At 43.1% G+C, this 12,176-nt stretch overlaps 1 long non-coding RNA gene and 1 pseudogene across 1 annotated transcript; both read left to right on the top strand.

Moving 5' to 3' along the window:
* The first annotated feature begins 763 nt into the window (after nt 1–763).
* On the top strand, nt 764–2,571 carry LOC148063214 (general transcription factor II-I repeat domain-containing protein 2 pseudogene; annotated as a pseudogene).
* A 4,984-nt stretch (nt 2,572–7,555) lies between these two features.
* LOC148063213 (uncharacterized) lies at nt 7,556–8,427 on the top strand. Its single transcript, XR_015713582.1, has 4 exons — nt 7,556–7,624; nt 7,704–7,788; nt 7,873–8,033; nt 8,103–8,427. It is a non-coding gene; the product is annotated as an uncharacterized LOC148063213 (long non-coding RNA).
* Nucleotides 8,428–12,176: the final 3,749 nt, after the last annotated feature.

Raw genomic sequence — 12,176 nt, 5'->3', positions numbered from 1 at the left:
GAACAGATACAAGCAATGTATGATGAACTGGGCGTGCGGCTCCAATCCTAGAAAGATGAGTCTAGTCCACTACATGATAACCACAGCATTGGTGCATTTACAACAAACCAGACTGGACTTCCACTGAGGGCTGACACAGAGAGAATCGTTACTTTGAAGGATCTCTCTTTTCTGCAGCGTAAGGAATTTAAGGTGCATGGAGGACAGGTGGGTGACCGGAACTCTGACATCACATATAGTCACATCTGTAAACAAATAGATGAGGGATTAAGGGAGAATTTTACAGAGACTGAAATTGTGAGAGCGGTGTTGAGGATTGTGAAACCAGGGGCATTCAAAGACATGCTCACACATAAGGAGGAAATGACAGTTAATGAACTCAAGGGCTTCCTACGGTCCCACCTAGGTGAAAAGGCTAGTACAGAACTGTTCCAAGAGTTAATGTGTGCAAAGCAGAGTGAGCATGAACCGCTACAACATTTTCTGTACCGTATGATTGGTCTGAAGCACATATGTCAAAGTCAAGGCCCGCGGGCCAGATCTGGCCCGCTAATTGATTATCTATGGCCCTCTGGATGATATTTAACTACTATTAGAACCGGCCCGCAGGCCACAGCCGTCCGCTGGTGTTTTGCACGCACCAACACTACATTTCCCACAATGCAACGGTAGCCCGTGAAGTCACTGCAGCGCACACAAGCGGCTTCATTATTCATCAGTAGTCAGAGCAGAGGTCAACTTTCTGATACCCCCCTCCTCAAAAATGGCTAAACGGAAGGTGGACGCTGAGAACAGGGGGTTTCAGGACAGGTGGGAGGCAGAGTACATGTTTACGGAGGTAAAAGGCAAACCTGTGTGTCTTCTGTGTGGAGAAAGTGTGGCTGTAATGAAAGAATTCAATTTAAGAAGGCTCTATCAAACGTCTAAGAAACACACAGACAAAGACAAGAATATGGAATATGAACAAAAGCTACAGAAGGTGGAAGAATTAAAACGAGGCCTTAAGTCCAGACAGGCTATGTTCACATATGCTAAATCACAAAGTGAGGCTGCTGTCAAGGCTAGCTTTATTGTGGCAAAAGAGGTCGCAACATCAGCCCGGCCCTTTGCAGAAGGAGAGTTTATCAAAAACTGTATGCTTGAAGTTTGTGACGCAGTGTGCCCAGACAAAAGACAACTATTCGCAAACGTGAGCCTGAGCAGAAATACCGTTGCTGAGCGCGTAGACCAGCTTTCCACCAACATAAAAGAAGAGCTTGTGAGAAAGGGAAAAGATTTCATCGCATATTCTCTTGCTGTGGATGAGAGCACGGACACATCAGACATTGCCCAGTTGTCAATTTTTGTCCGTGGAGTAGACTCCAGTCTGAGCATAACAGAAGAGTTTTTGGCATTACGTCCTATGCATGGCACAACTACAGGACAAGATCTGTATGAAGAGGTATCCAGATGTGTAAATGAGATGGGGCTGCCTTGGGAAAAACTTGTGGTATTAACCACAGACGGAGCACCCGCAATGTGTGGGCACAGGAGTGGTTTGGTGGCAAGGATACGGGAGGAAAACGTCACAGATGAGCTAACAGCGTATCACTGCATCATACACCAGGAGTCGTTGTGTGGCAAAGCCTTGAAAATGGAGCATGTAATGAGCACCATAACGCGAGCAGTTAACTTAAGCTTAGCCAAAGGTTTAAATCACCGCCAGTTCAAGGCATTTCTGGAGGAGTTAGATACAGAGTATGGTGACTTGCCGTATCACACAGAGGTGCGATGGCTAAGCCGGGGAAAGGTGCTTCAAAGATGTTTTGAGCTGCGTGAGGAGATCTGTCTGTTCATGGAAAGCAAGGGGAAAGACACAACAGAGCTCCGAGATGAAACTTTCCTGTGTGAAATGGCATTTCTCTGCGACATCACGAGCCATCTGAATGTGATGAATCTGCAGCTGCAGGGACGGGGGCGTGTCATCTCTGATATGTACAGTACAGTGAAGGCCTTTAAAACCAAGCTGAGTCTGTGGGAGACGCAGATGCGTAAAGAAAACTTAAGCCACTTTTCCAGCTGCCAGACCATGAAAGAGAAGCTCTCTACCGCTGTGTTCCCGTGTGCACAGTTTGCCGATAAACTCAGCATACCTGCCGCCGACGCCGATTTGCTGACTTTGAAGCCCAAAAAAGCAGGTTTGAACTGCTCAGCAATCCTTTTGCAGTTGATGTAGAAAGCGCACCACCAAATCTACAAATGGAGTTGATTGAGCTCCAGTGCAATGATACACTGAAGGAAAAATATGAGAGAGTGGGTGCTGCCGAGTTTTCACGTTCTATCCCCGACACAATGCCCCAGTTGCGCATCCAAGCCGCTCGGACGCTCTCCATGTTTGGCAGCACATACCTGTGTGAACAACTGTTCTCTTTGATGAAGCTAAACAAAACATCACAGAGGAGTCGTCTTACTGATAATCACCTTCACTCAATCCTGAGGATTTCCTCAGCTCAGAGCCTAACCCCGAACATTGATGAACTTGTACAAAAGATGAGACACCTCCAAGTATCAGGCTCAGCCTCAGACAAGTGAGCATCACAGAGCAGTAACGTATTTTCAGTTTTTTAATTCAGTTACATGTTTACATTTGTTTCTACAAGACGTGATTTTTCTTTGAAGGAAGTATTGTTTTGTCTGTGTGCCATACATGTATTTTATTTATATTTATTTTTCAGTTGAATGGACTCAGGGAAAATTGCAGATAAGAGGCATGAGAAAGAATACAACTGATTTGATTTTTTTATTTTATTTTACTATTTGAAAGCAGTGATCTGTAGATCATAGAGCAGCACAATAATACATTTTCAGTTTATAATGCATGCACTTTTATTTATGCATTTATCTTGATATTAAGAAACAAATTTTGTTTTTAAAAACAATTTAATTTTTTGCTGTTTGGCTGTTGAAAATGTTTTCCCTTGAAGTTACTGAAAGAGCCATAACAAAATATTGCCATATTCATTTAATCATTAAATAATGTACACTGTGTTAGGTCTTGGTTCAATAGGCTATGTGCAATCATTTCGATATGTTTTAATAAACATTGAACCAGTCCGGCCCTCGGCTTGTAGCAAATTTGTTTTTTTGGCCCTTGGTGTGTTTGACTTTGACATCCCTGGTCTGAAGCAAAAGATCCTTTTCCAGTCAAAGCAGAGTAACACTGGCATACGCTATGACCCCAAAACCGTCCAGGAGGTTTTCTTACACACCATTTATCAGGGCGTTGGATCCAAGTATAATGACATTAGACAACAACTGCGGCCTCTGCTTACGAGCAGCCATGTCACAGATGAGGAGATAGTGAGTCAAGTCATGAGGATTATTGGTGATGAAAATGAACATCAGCGTCGACTAGGTTATGTGCCTCGACAGAAAGTGTCACATGCTCATAGTGTGAGGACAAATGATGTAGATCAGGTTGTAGACAAGACAGATCATCCAACCATTCGGCAGCTCAGTGCTAAGGTAGAGAATTTGACAAACATGGTTGCAGCTTTGATGGAACAGAACGTGGCCACAGCACAAGCAACTCAACCCCAAACAAGCACGCAGCGTGTTTTCCCTCCAGCATTTTCTAAAGTCAAAACGGCTACCTGTTCGAACTGTTCTCAACAGGGCCTACAAAACTGCAATCATTGTTTTGTGTGTGGAGAGTCAGGGCACTGGGCAGTTGGTTGTTCAAAAAGGTCTCAGCTCCAGGGAAACGGGAGTCGGTGTCTGACGAGGGACAACCAGACACCGTTTTACAGGCCCAGTCCCACCCAGTAGAGAACACACCTCAGAGGCAATCGACAAAACGAGGGCGGTATCAGAAAAAAGAGCAGAGGCAAGTATCTCAGGAGACGATTCGCAGAGCTCCACTGGTTGGTAGCAGCAGCTTGCTTAAATGTTTCATTAATGGCTTTGTGACCGCAGTGTTATTTGACACGGGTTCACAGGTGAGCATAATTGTCAGGTTCTGGAGAGAGAGATTTATTCCTAACCAGCCAGTGAGAGCATTACAGGAACTTCTTGAACATGAAGGAAACTTTGACTTGTATGCAGCCAATGGACAGTCAATCCTGTATGATGGATGGGTGGAGCTCACAGTTAACCTAACAGGAAATGACGATCCAAACCTTGCAATACCTGTTCCCTTTTTGGTCAGTCAGCTCCCCCTCCCCCAGCCCTTAATTGGTGTGAATGTCTTGCAGGAGATGATACACAGGCAAGAATCACCCGCTGATGCTCATAACGTTGTGGTTGGCCTCCTCCAGAAAGCGCTCGGCATTGAGGGAGAACAGTCCATGGCTCTTATCCATTTTGTCAGGGTTGAAGAGACAAGAAACTGTGGCATGGGCACAATCAGAGTGGGCAGGGAGGATGTCAGAATCCCTCCAGGGAAGACCCTCAATGTGCGTTGTAGGACACCACTTCCCCTTGACACGTCAGATCCTGTTGTTTTATATGAACCTCCATCAGAGAGTTTAGCCTTAGAACAGCTAAGTGTAGGAGAGGGTCTTTTAAAAATCAATCAAGGACGATGGCCACCTGTCAGTGTACCCATTTCCAACCACACAAAGCACGAGATCCTTCTGCCAAAGAGAACGCCCCTGGGTTCTCTCCAGCATGTAGCTAAGGTGATTGAGGTGGGAAAGACAGAAACACAGCAAGATGAGTTGTCACAGGCTACAGTCGAGAGAACAGTAGTGAACTCTGTCACAGCTCCTGTTGCACCTGAAACTGGTTTCTGGCAGCCTCCTGTTGACCTCAGCCACATGGATCCAGAACAACAGCAAGTGGTTGGGAAGATGCTTAGAGAAGAGTCGGCAGCATTTTCTTGTGACTCGAATGACATTGGTTGTATTCCATCCCTCCAGATGTCAGTCAGACTCAGTGATGACATCCCTGTGCAAAAGGCTTACACCTCCATCCCAAAACCTTTGTATAGGGAAGTCAAGGAGTATGTTCAAGATTTGCTTGTGAAAGGATGGATTGTGAAGTCCAAGTCACCATATGCAGCACCGGTTGTTTGTGTCAGAAAGAAGGACGGGTCAGTGCGTCTTTGCATTGACTACAGGGAGCTTAACAAAAAGACCGTACCAGACAGACATCCTCTCCCTCGCATACAGGACCTCATTGAGACACTTGGTGGATATAGCTTGTTTTCTATATTGGATCAGGGCAAAGCTTACCACCAAGGCTATGTGGCCGAGGGGTCCCGACACCTGACCGCATTCACAACCCCCTGGGGTTTGTACGAATGGGTAAGATTCCCGTTTGGGCTTTCAAATGCTCCAGCGGCCTTCCAAAGAAGCATGGAAGAGATGCTTGAGTCACATAGGGATGAGTGTTGCATTCCCTACTTGGATGATGTCCTTTGTTTTTCCAGATCTTTTGAGGAACCCTTGAAGTGTTGCGCCGGGTGCTCAGGGCTCTGCAGCGCCATGGGGTCAAACTGAGACCCGAGAAGTGCGAGTTGTTCCGTAATGAGGTCAGATATGTGGGTCGGTTGGTTTCTGCAGAAGGGGTGAGAGTTGACCCAAAAGATGTAGAGGCTGTGCAGACATTGAAGGAGAGAACTCCACATACAGTCGGTGATGTCAGGAGACTGCTTGGGTTTCTGAGTTATTTCCGTGCTTATGTGCAAGATTTCTCAACCATTGCAAGGCCATTTTATCAGCTCCTCCAAGTCAACCCTGACTCACCAAACCTGGCAAAGGTAAAAACAAAAAGCCCACAGCTGCCGTCACGAACACCTTTAGAGTGGACCCGGGAGCACCAGCAGGTCTTGGAGAACCTCATTGACATTTTAAGTAACCCACCAGTGCTGGCGTACCCCGATTTTGACCACCCTTTTGTGTTGCACACGGACGCTTCTCAACTTGGTCTTGGAGCGATTCTGTATCAGAATCAAGATGGAAAGATGAGGGTGATAGGCTATGGATCTCGCACGCTTACTCCGGCAGAGAAAAATGATCACCTTCACAGCGGCAAGTTTGAGTTTCTGGCCTTAAAATGGGCAGTTTGTGAAAAATTCAGGGACTACTTGTTTTACGCTCCGCATTTTGTGGTGTACACGGACAATAATCCTCTCACATATGTGATGAGTACCGCAAAACTTAACGCAGTGGGTCACCGTTGGGTTGGGCAGCTTGCCGACTTCCGCTTTGAGTTACGGTACAAACCAGGAAAGATGAACATTGATGCAGACACCCCTTGACATCAACAGATACATGGATCAGTGTTCCGAGAGATTGTCAGAGGAGGCGGTGTGCGCCACTTGGGAGGGTAACAAAGCAGCCCAACAAGAAGATGTAGCGTGGGTTGCGGCGCTCACTATCACATCCCAACCACCAGTTCTTACTCAGACCTTTCCCATCATCGACAGGCTTCAGCTGGCAGATGAGCAACGGGCAGATCCGATCATTGGGGCAGTATTGGGGTTAAAGAAGAGTGGTACAGAGCTAACAGACGAGCGGCGCAGGGCGTTAAGTACATCTGCAAGGAAACTGTCACAAGAGTGGTCCAGGTTGTTTTTCGAGGATAACATCCTGTATAGAAGGGCGCTGGGTCGTAAACAGTTAGTCTTGCCCGCTGTCCACAAAAAGACTGTTTTGACACAGCTACATGATAACATGGGACACGTTGGTGTAGAAAGAGTCTTGAATCTTGCGCGAGGATGGTTCTATTGGCCGTTTATGAAAAGAGACATTGAGGAATACATAACCAGGAAGTGTCGTTGTATTACTCAAAAGAAGCCCACCTTACCTGAAAGAGCACCCATGGGGAGTCTGACGTCAAGTACACCTCTTGAACTTGTTTGCATTGACTTCCTCCACCTGGAGACCAGCAGAGGGGGTTATGAGTACATACTAGTGGTGGTGGATCATTTTACCAGGTATGCGCAAGCCTACCCCACAAAAAACAAAGCTGGCAAAACTGCAGGCGACAAGATTTTTAACGACTTCGTCCCAAGATTTGGGTACCCGGCCAAGCTTCATCACGACCAGGGTTGTGAGTTTGAGAATGAACTGTTTCGATCTCTCAGACAGCTGTCTGGTGTGAGCCATCAACACGTCCTCACACCCAAGACGTCATACCGTCCTACGCCGTGCAATGTCCCCCTGGCGTCACTAAGGTAATGCTACAGGGGGGACAAAAACGGCGGTATTTGCCTACCCGGGTCACCCAGTGATATACAGAGCACCCCACGACGTCCGATTCAAACGACCTGGGTTACATTTGACGCGTCGCCCACCTCTTGGTTGCTATGGTAACGTGACGTGACTACCGTAATACTACAACTATGAAGCGCACTTGAAATGTTTAATGTCAACAGTGCGATTCTAACCACGATTGTGCTTACCGACCTCAAACCACATGAAACCTTTCTCTCTGTGGTTCCTGACAAATGATTTCAAATGTGAAGTAAGTGAGTAATATTTGTAACATAGTGAACACAAACTTGTAAACCTACAGCACATCCCATCATGGAAATAATCTAAAATGAAATTCTATGTTCTTTTCTAGGTGAGATGGAGTGCTGCATATCAGGTGCTGGACTAACCATCGGAGGTGGAAGGGGTCAACATGTCAAAAGCAGGTGAGATGTTACTTCATACACACTTTGGTCATTAAAATAGTCATGTTTGGTAATAATGATCAATACATTTCTGTGGCAGGACGCACTGACATGCTGACGCTTATGGTCAAGGTTTTCTGGCTTCTGTTGTTGGAAACACTTGGTTGTGCCCGTCAAGGTGGAAGGTACCAACTGAAGAGTCTTTTTCAATAGATTTTACACTTCAAATGATCAGAATCAAACGACTTCATTAATACAATGTTTTCCAGGTTCTGTTGACTTTCGGACAAAGAGGATTCGACGCTGTTAGGGCAGTAAGGAGACGGCAGGAAGTGAAAGATTCTTGAGAAGGAGATGAACCACCTCTGGTCTCTGTCAAGTCGTTGTGATTCCCTGAAAGAGTTGTCTCGCATGGCAGCGTCACAGCAAGGTAAGAGTTTATTTAGCAAGTGAAGAACAGAAGTACAGCTGATCATTCTTATTGTCTTATTCTTTTAAGATGCACCATGGGCTTGACTGGTGAGGCTTTGAAGGATCTTCAGAGCCTTTGAGGAGCAGCAGCAAGTCAGCATGACGTCACTCGAACCATGACTCGGACCAGAAACTACTACACACAAGTCTTCGATGAGGACGAGACCATCAACGTCGTGCAGATTCACTCTGATGGTTACTCGTGACATTTGTGACGATCTGTGAACATTTGTTTGATATGAAACCTGTAATAAAGCACAATTTGACATCATTTTGAATAACATCCCATAGTATTCATCCCAACATGATCAATGCAGTTGTAACTTCAGAGATGCCTATAATTGATACCAATGAATGCTTAAAAAATTTAAATAAAGTTTTTATGATAACAGTTCATATCTTTTATTATGACAGGTTGATAAAAAGCAGCTTATGTACAATATTCATATTGGAGTTAATAGCTTATCCAAAAGTTAAAAGTTTACTACTATTGGAATAATTACATCTATAATCACACTTAATCAATAATATGCATTGCATAAGTACAAACATAATCATACATTAGTAATCAATAACATGTACATTAATGAACAGAGGCTTGATATTGAGGCTAGTGTGAACTATCATGCTCATTTTCAGACCCCCAGGGGCCGCTGGGAATGAACCGGGGCCAAAAACGTGTTTTTCATGACTGTTGCTCTTTTGCTCTTATGTGACCTCTGTGACCCTCAGACATATGAAACTTGGTCTGCGTGACCTTTGACACCTCTTAAATCATATGCTTGTGGAACCATAATGATAACTCCTCCCAAACCGGAAGTAGCTTCAGGGAGCACCTAGAGAAACACCCTTGAACATATATGTGTACAAATGGAACATGAAGAACCTCTAAAAGTTTCAGATCATTTAAATCAACAATGGTCGATTTATAGAGCTTCAAAGTCCAGATTTCTCCAAGTTTCCCATGATACCATGGGGCACAGGAAGTTCATAGCAACATCAAACCACCACAGTTCAACTCAGAATGGAGTCTAGAAAAACATATCCAAATATCAGCTCTGAGGTCCAAGTAGAAAAAAAGTTCCCAAATCCATTCCTGGAAAATCAGGTGTCGTCATTTTGTAACATTCAGAGACCTTCTTGACAGAAGAATGACAAGCTCTCCCTCATTTTTGCACAGATGGACACTAGATTTCTTACATAGATACTAGGGGACCGTCAGACTATGTAAATTAAATTTGATCTTTCTAACTTCACATGGGCCCACGTGACAGTCTCTTGAAGTTATAGAATTAACCCTTTCATGTCCAACAGTCCACAATAGCCAAAATAGGTCAATAGGTCAGAGATTTCTAAAGCTACTTGAACCAAAATGTACATGTTTGATATTTAGTTCATTGTGAACACACACACTCATTTTCAGACCTCCAGGGGCCTCAGACCAGAAACAGGAGCCAAAAAGCACATTTTTTCATAACAGTTGCTATTTTGCTCTAATTTGACCTCTGTGACCCTCAGAAATATGAAACTTGGTCTGTGTGACCTCTGACACCTGTAAAATCATATGCTGGTGGAAACATAATGATAATCCCTCCCAAACCGGAAGTAGCTTCAGGAAGCACCTAGAGAAACACCCTTGAACATATATGTGTACAAATGGAACATGAAGAACCTCTAAACGTTTCAGATCATTTAAATTAACAATGGTCGATTTGTAGAGCTTCAAAGTCCAGATTTCTCCAAGTTTCCCATGATACCATGGGGCACAGGAAGTTCATAGCAACATCAAACCACAACAGCTCAACTCAGAATGGAGTCTAGAATAACATATCCAAATATCAGCTCTGAGGTCTGATTAGAAAAAAAGTTGCCTAAGTCCATTCCTGAAGGATCAGGTCTGCATATTCTGTAACACTTAGAGACCATCTTGACAGAAGAATGACAACCTCTCCCTCATTTTTGGACTCATTGAACCACACTTCTCACAGGATAGTAGGAGACCATCTGAATGTGTCATATAAATATCAGCTTTACAAGGGCCTTCATGCCTCTTGAAGTCAGAGAATTAACCCTTTGATGTAGCACAGGCCACTACAAACAAATACATCATGTTGGTGTGTGTAGTTTTCTGATAGTATAACAGCAGTCCTGAGTCACCTATCAATAACATAAATATTTATATTTTTAAGTTCAAACATGTACTGTGGGTCAAACAAAGCTTTTAGACGTGCTGTCTTCTATTTCATAGTTTGGGTGTAATTTACAAATAGCTCTTCAGTTGCTATTTTAAACAATGATGATTACTGATGATTTAAATCAATTTTTACTGTTACCCAGATCACATGGAATGACACAATTATGAAAGTTATTGCAAGTGTGGTGATTTCAAGAAAGCAGTGGTTTATCTCTATTTATATCTTAAATATCTCCACTGTGTTTTGCTGCATGTTTGTTTGTTTATGTTTGTATTTTGATGATGTACTTTGGGTTTTGATGGTAAATAATTGAGTAGTGAAGGGTTAGGTATAGACAAGCTTATGCTTCATCCTTCTTAATTTGGACATGTTGGGTAAATATTTTTCTTTTGACTATAATTATTGTTTGACTAATGTCATTGGTTTTGTTTGTTTGTCTTAAGTTTACTTTCTTATGTAACATGTTTGAAATAAAGCATTAATTCATTCATGATTCATTAACATATGATGTCTGCTTTGCCTGAATATTGTTCATGTTGAACTCTATGTCGATCTCAAACTAGGGTAAACAGAGACTTTGTTACAACTTCTAAATCACCAATAGTCATTTTCACAACACATCACCTGCACTGATGATGAATACTATGGGATGTTATTCAAAATGAAATCAAATTGTGCTTTATTACAGGTTTCATATCAAACAAATGTTCACAGATCGTCACAAATGTCACGAGTAACCATCAGAGTGAATCTGCACGACGTTGATGGTCTCATCCTCATCAAAGACTTGTGTGTAGTAGTTTCTGGTCCGAGTCATGGTTTGAGTGACGTCATGCTGACTTGCTGCTGCTCCTCAAAGGCTCTGAAGATCCTTCAAAGCCTCACCAGTCAAGCCCATGGTGCATCTTAAAAGAATAAGACAATAAGAATGATCAGCTGTACTTCTGTTCTTCACTTGCTAAATAAACTCTTACCTTGCTGTGACGCTGCCATGCGAGACAACTCTTTCAGGGAATCACAACGACTTGACAGAGACCAGAGGTGGTTCATCTCCTTCTCAAGAATCTTTCACTTCCTGCCGTCTCCTTACTGCCCTAACAGCGTCGAATCCTCTTTGTCCGAAAGTAAACAGAACCTGGAAAACATTGTATTAATGAAGTCGTTTGATTCTGATCATTTGAAGTGTAAAATCTATTGAAAAAGACTCTTCAGTTGGTACCTTCCACCTTGACGGGCACAACCAAGTGTTTCCAACAACAGAAGCCAGAAAACCTTGACCATAAGCGTCAGCATGTCAGTGCGTCCTGCCACAGAAATGTATTGATCATTATTACCAAACATGACTATTTTAATGACCAAAGTGTGTATGAAGTAACATCTCACCTGCTTTTGACATGTTGACCCCTTCCACCTCCGATGGTTAGTCCAGCACCTGATATGCAGCACTCCATCTCACCTAGAAAAGAACATAGAATTTCATTTTAGATTATTTCCATGATGGGATGTGCTGTAGGTTTACAAGTTTGTGTTCACTATGTTACAAATATTACTCACTTACTTCACATTTGAAATCATTTGTCAGGAACCACAGAGAGAAAGGTTTCATGTCAAGCAGGTCTGGAGTTCTGGGCAGTTCTTGCAGGTCACTTCCATCCAAAAACAAAATAAAAACATACTAGTGCTCCCTTTTAAATATAATAAATCAATAAATACAAGCAAGTATACTTGATCATTCAGAGATAAGCTCTCCATGTTTCCTTCATCCATTGTTTGATTGTGTTTCCATCTGGTTTACCTATTTATGCTGGAATTTAAAATATGTTTCATTATAATTTTATATATATTCTTTCATTTAAAGAAAACAACAAAAGATCAAATCCCTCATCCAAAAGGGTTAAAATAAACGT

The sequence above is a fragment of the Callionymus lyra genome, chromosome 16, assembly GCF_982586985.1.
Source record: "Callionymus lyra chromosome 16, fCalLyr1.hap1.1, whole genome shotgun sequence".
In the NCBI taxonomy this organism is placed as follows: domain Eukaryota; kingdom Metazoa; phylum Chordata; class Actinopteri; order Syngnathiformes; family Callionymidae; genus Callionymus; species Callionymus lyra.
The sequence above is the reverse complement of the archived record's forward strand: the minus strand, read 5'-3'. Positions and strand labels throughout refer to the sequence as shown.